This window comes from Charadrius vociferus, unplaced genomic scaffold (assembly GCF_000708025.1).
Source record: "Charadrius vociferus isolate BGI_N301 unplaced genomic scaffold, ASM70802v2 scaffold213, whole genome shotgun sequence".
In the NCBI taxonomy this organism is placed as follows: Eukaryota; Metazoa; Chordata; class Aves; order Charadriiformes; family Charadriidae; genus Charadrius; species Charadrius vociferus.
The window spans coordinates 3,593,706-3,602,623 of record NW_009647828.1 but is presented as its reverse complement, the minus strand read 5'-3'; positions in this window follow the sequence as shown (position 1 = coordinate 3,602,623).

Below are 8,918 nucleotides of genomic sequence, written 5' to 3'. Positions count from 1 at the left end.
GAGGTGTTCTGTCCCTCTGATCATTCTTGCGGCTCTCCTCTGGACCCACTCCAGCAGGTCCACGTCTTTCCTGTGCTGAGGTCTTCAGAGTTGGAGGCAGTACTGCAGGTGGGATCTCACCAGAGTGGAGCAGAGGGGCAGAATCACCTCCCTCGGCCTGCTGGCCATAGTTCTTTTGATGGAGCCCAGGATATGGTTGGCTTTCCATGATAACAAAACTATACCCTTTGTCCTTTTAGATACAGATTTTGACATCTTGAAAGGTTTAGCAAGCAAGTCTTCTGAAGAGTGGCTGAGGGAACTGGGGTTCCTCAGGCTGGAGAAAAGGAGGCTGAGGGGAGCCCTTATCACCCTCTACAACTACCTGAAAGGACGTTGTAGTGAGGTGGGTGCTGGTCTCTTTTCCAAAGTACCAAGTGATAGGACGAGAGGAAATGCCCTCAACTTGAGCCAGGGGAGGTTTAGATTGGATATTATGAAAAATTTCTTCACTAAGACAGTTATCAAGCATTGGAACAGGTTTCCCAGGGAAGTGGTTGAGTCACCATCGTTGGAAGTATTTAGAAGACATGTAGTTGTGGCAAGTAGGGACACTGTTAAGTGGTGGATTTGGCAGTATTAGGTATACGGTTGGACTTGATGTTAAAGTTCTTTTCCAACCTAAATGATTCTATGATTCTATGATCTGCTTTGCTTACCCCAGTCAGTGGCATTTTGTTCTTAAACCCCTTCAAAATAATGTTGGGAAGATCTTCCTGATTTATTGCTTAAACATATTACCATCCCCATTCTGACCACAAGAACTTTAAATAAACCTCATAGTTTAACTTCCAGGGTTATCTGACCATGTCCTCAGTGACAGTTATGTACCTAAAACCAGTGAGAACTAAACACATGGGTTCTTTTGCAGTTATTCACTCAAATATGTTTGACAATGGGAGGCATTGCATTGTGTGCATCTGGCCATCCTTAAAGATCAATATGACAGATTTCTACACCAGTGACACTCACCTTAGAATGTCTATATTGTTCAAGGAGAAAAAAAGTGTTTCTAGGGGATAGACCATCTTATTTTAAGGAAGATGTCTGAAATTAATCATAACTTAGAAATGTACATTTCTCTCACTAAGTATAAAAAGAACCCAGTGTGAAATGCTCAGATGTAGTATGTACTTACTCCTGGGATAGCTAAGGTTAAAGGAGGTGAACTAAAAGCATCCTTCCTGTGCAAACTGCTGAGCTAGCACAATTTGTAACCCTACTCCACCAGTTTCAGAACCTGTTCCTCTTTGCTCCCTTTTTATTTTTCTGACATGTTCTCCTGTCATGCGTAATCAAACCTCACTGTCCACCTGCAAATCCCTCCTTAAAACACACCTCCATCTTAATCCTTATAAAACATTGAACAACGGCTTAGCTGTTGGCATGCTGGAATTGCTGTTTAGAGTGTTAATCTTCATTTCATCATTATTTTCTCATGTTTCCCCTCTTAAGATACTGTTTCTTCAACACAAAGAGTGAGAGGCTTTTTTGAGCACAAGCTGATTTCTCATTATAGGTATAAATGTCTGCCAACACAGTGGGATCCAGTTGCTGACTTAAGCTTTTAGCTTCTACCAGAACAAAACCGACTTCATCAACAATAATAACAATGGTAACAGTAAGAATAATATTAATAATAATAAAAGTGTGACTTACCCTGTTATCCCCTGAGGTGCCACAAGTAAATGTTGTCACCTAGTTGTGGTAAATCAAAACATGATCATACTCACCAATTGAATTATTTGAACTGTTTTCCAAAAAATTGATTCCTTAAAATTTCTCTTTTTTTTTTTTTTTTCATTTAGAATGTACATAATATTTGAAAATAAATGCTTCTTCATCTCTGTGACATTCTACCTGGAGATTTATGCTGGGGAAGAGGACTCACCTTACCCACAGTACTCAGGATGCCCCTTAAGACATATGAGCCTTGAAAATTCTTAGGATCTGTTGACAATGAGCCAAGGACTAGAGGAAATCTTTGGTTTCTTATCTCTTGCAATGACACTTTCAATGTCTATATTATACTTTGAAGGCATCTCTTCAAATTCGGGTTTGCCCTCTGAAAGCATAATTCCAAATACAGAGCGAGACGGTTTTTCAAATTCAAAGGACTGGCTATTCCTAATGGCATAGTTCATCCACAGGTTGTCTGTGAGATGGCTGGCAATATTAGAGTTCATCCACAGCAGCATAGCACTTGGTTTTGTGCTCTCTCTGGGCTCCATGTGGTACCCTTGTAAGCTTGTGACATAATTGACGTACTTTGTGGTGTTTCCATAACATGAAACTTCAGGGGTTTATGGTGCGTACCTTGGAGGTGGTTTAAGGGCATTTCAGGATTGTGGAACAAAGTTTTCTTCAGTGTTGTCCTTATTCCCAAATGGGAATGGACTTTGGCCTCTACAATCTCATGGGACACTCCTGCGAATTTTCTCACTTACTAGGTTGCACAGATTAAGAATTAAACAGCATTGAAAATGGAGTATACCCTGGATATGGTTTCATAAGCAGTATAGATATAGCATCAAAGACCAGACTTTAAGAAGAGAATACAGTGGCACTCATTTAGTTATGAAAGCGATATTTAGGATCGTAAAGAGCAGGTCTCTGTCTCCCATATGGATGTCATCCAAAATACCAAAATGCAATGAAATTTATATCAGTGGTGTCCAAAATGAGCTTAAAGTTATACAAAATTTTCTCCTGTCTCAAAATTTTCTCCTGTCTCAAAATTCTAGTTTCTTTTACAACACCAAATGTAGTACTTTACAAATTTTGCATACTGAAATTGCTGTTTTCAATGTGGACTGAAACGTCTGTTGTGTGTTTTAAAACCTTTTGCATCAGTGCTTTACAGAGAAAATTTAACTACAAACAAAATAGCTCTTGATGTAGAAATGTAGTAGCCACGTCAGGACAATGTTGTTCCTGAACTAATAATTCTACTTCAATGAGGATAGCCTTGTACTGCTCCCAGATCACTAGCTAGTATCTGCGCATACCATGGCAATGTGCAGGTTGGAGGTACTTGCATTAATTTAGAGAGCTTGTTTCTTCAACTCAGAGCTTCAGAGCCTAAAGTAAATAGAGAATCATAGATATGTTGGTTGGAAGGAACCTCTAGAGACCTTCAACCTTTTGATCAAAGTAGAACTGTGAACAACCACAAACCATGTATCCGGTAATTTTACCCAGCCAAGTCTAAAAACTTTGAGGGTGGAGATTTCAGTCTCTTTGAGTAACGTCTTTCTGTGCTGCACGATCCTCCTATTGGAAACAAATCTTCCTAGTACATAATCCAAATCTCTCAAATGATTTTATTCATGATGAGAATGTACCTTTGGTTTATATTCAATTTAGCATCCACTATAACTCTCAGGTCCTTTTCAGCAATGAGTTTCCAGGCTTTGCAGGGCTCTATGCAAGATTTTTGAGCACTTCCCAGCCCACATGCAGAAGTTGAATTTCTCCTTGGTGAACTTTGCAAGTTGTCTTCTGACTCTGTCCTCCAGACTATTAAAATTCCCTGGTCTGAAACTTATCCTTTTAGTATCTCAACCTCTTCCCATAGTTTAGCATAATCTGCAAAACTGCTGAATGTTCACTCTGCCTCACCATCTAGACTATTGCTAAGGACATTAACAACGTGCATCTGCTGTATTCATGACTACTGCCATTGCTAAATTAACCACATTTTCCTTACAGCCACCTGAACTGTCTCATGGATTAGTTAAACCATAAGCTGTGACACCCCACATTACATTTGTAGCTCTTTGGAGCTCTATGTTGTATTAGGTTATGGCCATTGTTAGCTTTCCCCATCTGTTTTTTTTCTGCACCAAATCTCCACATTTCTATGTGTTTCATAGCCTGAAATTAGCCCTGGTCAGAATTTAACAGAAGGGCTCTCAAACCCTTGACAAGTTATAGTTCCAATGATCCAGAGATTTCATTCTGGTCCCCGACAATGTTTAGAAATGATGTAGTGGCATCTACATTTGTTATGTAGATGCAGAACCATGTATTGGGCACCAAGCAAAGTGGATTTGTGTGGACGAAACAGCATTCTCTTCTGTAATGTCAGTATGGACAGTTTATAACTAGTTCAGCAACAGCCAAGTTGATATGTAAGCCTTGCAAATTCACACACACCAACAGCTGCTCTCCCACTTGTACTCTCTTATTACTCCCTCTACTGCTGACTCATATTCAATTTATAACTCACTGCAATTATCTATATCCCTCTGTGTTTAAGGCAGATGTCATCAACCTGCAATGAAGACAAGCAAAGCATTGCCTTATGTAAAAGAAGAATAATTTCTGCCACTCGTTTTTCACTGAATTTCTTCAACAGATAGTTTTTGATTTATTTGTATTATTAACCACATATATAATTTAGCTGAAATTATTGCTGGTGACTCTCCATAAGAAAGATTATTCTGTTGCACTGCCCAGTTTTAAATTATGAAAATAATACACCTTAATGTGTATCTAGGTTTATTAGCTACAGTATAACAACTGGAACTTTAAAGAGAACTGTGGAATAAATTACCTTCCATAGCTGTTATTGATCCTAGAAACATAAAACAAGAGAAGAATGCATGAAACATCTACTGGACAAACTTTGCGATAGAAGTTACGAGCTTCAGCTGGTATGGGATTTATTTCATAGTTACAAAAAAAAAAAAGTCATTCGAAGTACCAGTTGAACCAAATTTTTTCTCATTCATAGCAGCAATTCTGGATTTAATGCAACTTAGGTGCCAAAATTCTAGATATCTACCGTAGGAGTATTCTCACCTAATATTAGATGGATGTAGACATTTGTATCTGAGGTGCTCAGCTAAGGCTCCTTTATAGCTATCTTATGCCCTGCATAAGTATATGACCTGGGAGACAATTTAGCCATTAATATTAAGCTATCTACAAACACAATAAAGTTAATTTGTGAGGCTTGGTGTATGCATGTCTTCTTATAGCACACAGTTCTAGTAGTGCCATGTGATTTCAAACTCCAGAGAGAAATGAACTGCATCACCACAGGTAGTAGCACATCCCCCAGAGATTGAAAAGACACAGGTGGATCTGAGTGACTATAAAATGGTGCAGCTCTTTACACATCGGTTTGGTACCAAGGACACTGAGGATGCCTATTATAATCAGTCATAACTTGGTGTCGTGGTTTAAACCCAGCCTGCAACTAGGACCACCCAGCCTCTCCCTCACTTTCCCCCAGTGGGATGGAGGAGAGAATCAGAATAGTAAAAGTGAGGAAAAACTCGTGCATTGAGATGAAGACAGTTTCATAGGTAAAGCAAAAGCCGCACACGCAAGCAAAGCAAAAGAAGGAATTCATTCACTACGTCCCATCAGCAGGCAGGTGTTCAGCCATCTCCAGGAAAGCAGGGCTCCATCACACATAACAGTTACTTGGGAAGGAAAACGCCGCATCTCTGACCATCCCCCCTTCCTTCTTCTTCCCCCAGCTTTACATGATGAGCATGATGTAAATATGGTATGGAATATTCCTTTGGTCAGTTGGGGTCAGCTGTCCCGGCTGCGTCTCCTCCCAACTTTTTGTGCACTCCCAGTCTACTCACTGGTGGGGCAGTGAGAAGAGCAGAAAAGGCCTTGACTGCTTAGCCACAACCAAAAACATCTGCACTATCAGCATTACTCCTATCCCAAATCCAAAACATAGCACTCTACCAGCTGCTAGTAAGAAAGTTAACTCTATCCCAACTGAAACCATAACAGCAGACAGACTCGACAGGAAACAATCATCCAAGTTTAAATTTGAGAATGCTGAATTGCTAGCACTCATGCTGTTACAAAAAAAAGTGTACTTTACACCCTCACGCAGACAGTCCTCCTGAACTTCATCATTTCTAAGGGTTCACACTTCGTAACGCTTAACTCCCCACTGGGAAGTTAATGGACCCTTCCAGTTTACACCAGCTGAGTGCCAGTGTGATGTGATGTCCTGGGCACTGAAACACAGCTTGCAAAGAACATGCTGTTCTCAGTAAAATTCAGCTCCTGAAGGTAGATATTTAAATGTGGTTTTAGACCCTTAAATCAGTGGTATGATTTTTTCTACGTGTATAATTCCCAGTGGGGCATAGGTATTGAAAACAGTTCCAAAGATAAAAGCAAGTGGCAAGGTCTCAGGGCACACAGAAGTTACTAAGCATGTATATCAAGAAATGCCAGCTTGACTGTCTCCTGCCTTAATCCATTCTGTTATTAAAAAGAAACAACAAAAATCGTCCATTCATAGATGTTATAAATCTTAAGCAGTTCTTGCGATAGCACAGTGTAGGTGCGGTTTGTCTTATTAAAAGCTAGAATTTTTTTTCTTATTAAAAATTCTCACTATTGCAGATGTGAGGCCTTCTGTATTTTTTTATATATATTATATATATAATATATATTAATAATGATAATTATATTAAATTTCAATACAAATTTCTTCAAATTGACTTGGCTTATTGGGAATTTGAAAACAATTAAAGTTTACCAACACACATAGTTTGGTAAGGCACTGTAATGTATGAACAAGACAGCCAACGTGAAATACTGACATTGCCCATATTTACATTTCAGTAGCTGCAATTAAAATCATATATATAAATAAGATGCTACAGCTGAAAGTGAGGAACTTAAAAATTAGCACACATTGGGGTTTTTTATAAGCAAAGAAGTGAGGGCACTAGAAAGTAAATAGACAAATTGGTAAAAATTCCCTAGAAGTTAAGGCATTACTGAGAGCATGAAGACAACTGCTGGGGGAGTAAAGGGGAATGTAGGATACAGAAAAATTGCCATCATAACGATTAAATGAATAAGTTGTTTATTTTTGCCTCTGACTCCTGGAATGATAAATGTGGGACTCTGAAAAGTGGCAGAACCATACCATTTGCTTAAAATGCAGCATGGGTAAAAGATTGAGTTGAAAGACCTCTTCATGGAAGTAAGGAATGGCAATGAAAGTCCAATAACATGACTTCAGGTTAATCACACAGCCTAGCATTAAGAGAGACACAATGTACAGTTCCAATGCATATTCATTAAGCAAGAAAGGCTGTTTTCATATGGAAAGCCCATTTTGGAATTTGGAACATGGGGACCAAGTTGTTGGCTCTGCCACCACTGTGTTACGTGCTGTCTTCCTGATTTAGCTGTCTGTAAAAGGCAGATAATATCCCTTTTCCATCCATCCTCATAACTTCTGTGGTGACCTTTCACAAAAGCCAGGACCTGACTTTAACAAATTTTTAAATATGGAGCAGATAACACTCTCCATCTAAGGAAGATTCTACACTCAATAGGAGACTGGAGGCAAGAAATGGCTGTAACACAGATCGGCAAGTTCAGGGGAATACTGACGTTTTATTGTTCCATAAGAGAGGTAGAGCTTCTTACACACCTGAACCTCTATCAAGATTTTTTAGAAGTATCAAGACAAAGGTAAGTGCCGAGGAAGGTTTTGACCTGGGATAAAGGAAAGACAGACCAATTTCTTCCTAGCATGCGGGAAGTAGTATCTCCCATGGGAAAAAATAGGAGCATACCTAACTGCAAATTAAGTAGGCTGGAAATGGATATTTGTGCAATGTGCAGGACAAAATTGAGAATCGGTTTCTGAATATCTAATAATACAGAGCAGTAGAATGGTAATAATGAAAGAATTTGAGATAAAGGACTTGCCAGATGCACCAGAGACACATTGGGAAGGGCATATGGAATAGTGTGCAAAGGCCAAAATGGAACGGTGAGCTGAACAAAACAAGAGTCAAGCTGCAAGGTCAGAGAAAATGGATTATGCAGATGCAACAGCTTGAGAGGTTGGAAAAGAGTTTTGTCTGTCTGTTATTTCTATTTAGATTGCAAAATCTTCAGTGCAAGGCCTCTTCCTGGCTCTGAAAGGGGAACTGATCAGGTGAAAAGCTGGATCTTTTAGCTGCTAAGACTTGGATTGGAACTTTTTACTTGCAATATTTTTTTCCTTTCCTTAGTGCAGGCCAGAGAGGCACTGTCTTTTCTGGTAGCAGTGTAGGGCATGTCAAATAGAAGCTGGAAAACAGAAAGTTTGCACCCTGAGTGGTGATTGTAATACAGAGATGAAGACAAAGATTCTGGATGTCTGCATCCTGGAGCTCGCTACATTTTTTTTTGTCTTTCTCTACATCAAAATCCTAAAAAAATTGTGCACTGTGAGGCACAGATGTCACAGGGATCCTTCCTATCCCATTCATCTCTTCCCATTCCACTTTCTCTACTCCCACTCCTGTACAAGGGACAAGCACAGATCGGGGCCTGACACTATGAACATCCATGAGCTGAGGACTTTGAGGTGGGCATAGTTGTGTCGTATGAACCACAACACAGATACTTATGATGCTAAAGTATATTACCAAATATACAGAGTTAGTCTTCCTCATTTGTAAAGTAACAAGCACTTACAAAAGACAGCAAGAAAAGAGAAATTAGATAGTACCCGCATTTGAAACTCAAACAAAGTTTACAATTAGCATAGACATCCCAGGCTGTGGATTATAGACAGTGTATAAGCCAAAGTGAAGGTCATTTTTTGTTTAAGAGTTAATGTGAGATATATGGTATATTTTAAAGACTATGAAACAGTATACACACAACTGGATGTTTGTGTTTAGAATATACAAAGGGATGTAAATGTATTTTGATACTTTCAACTTGCTATTTCTTTCCTCTTTAATTATATCAGAGATTGGAGATGGAAGATCTTTCTTCCTCGGTTGCACCAGTCCTGAATATAAACATAGCCAGACCTGTAACTGGGGTGAAGTAAAAGATACTCTACTGCAATCCTCACACTAGATCTAGAGTCCAGG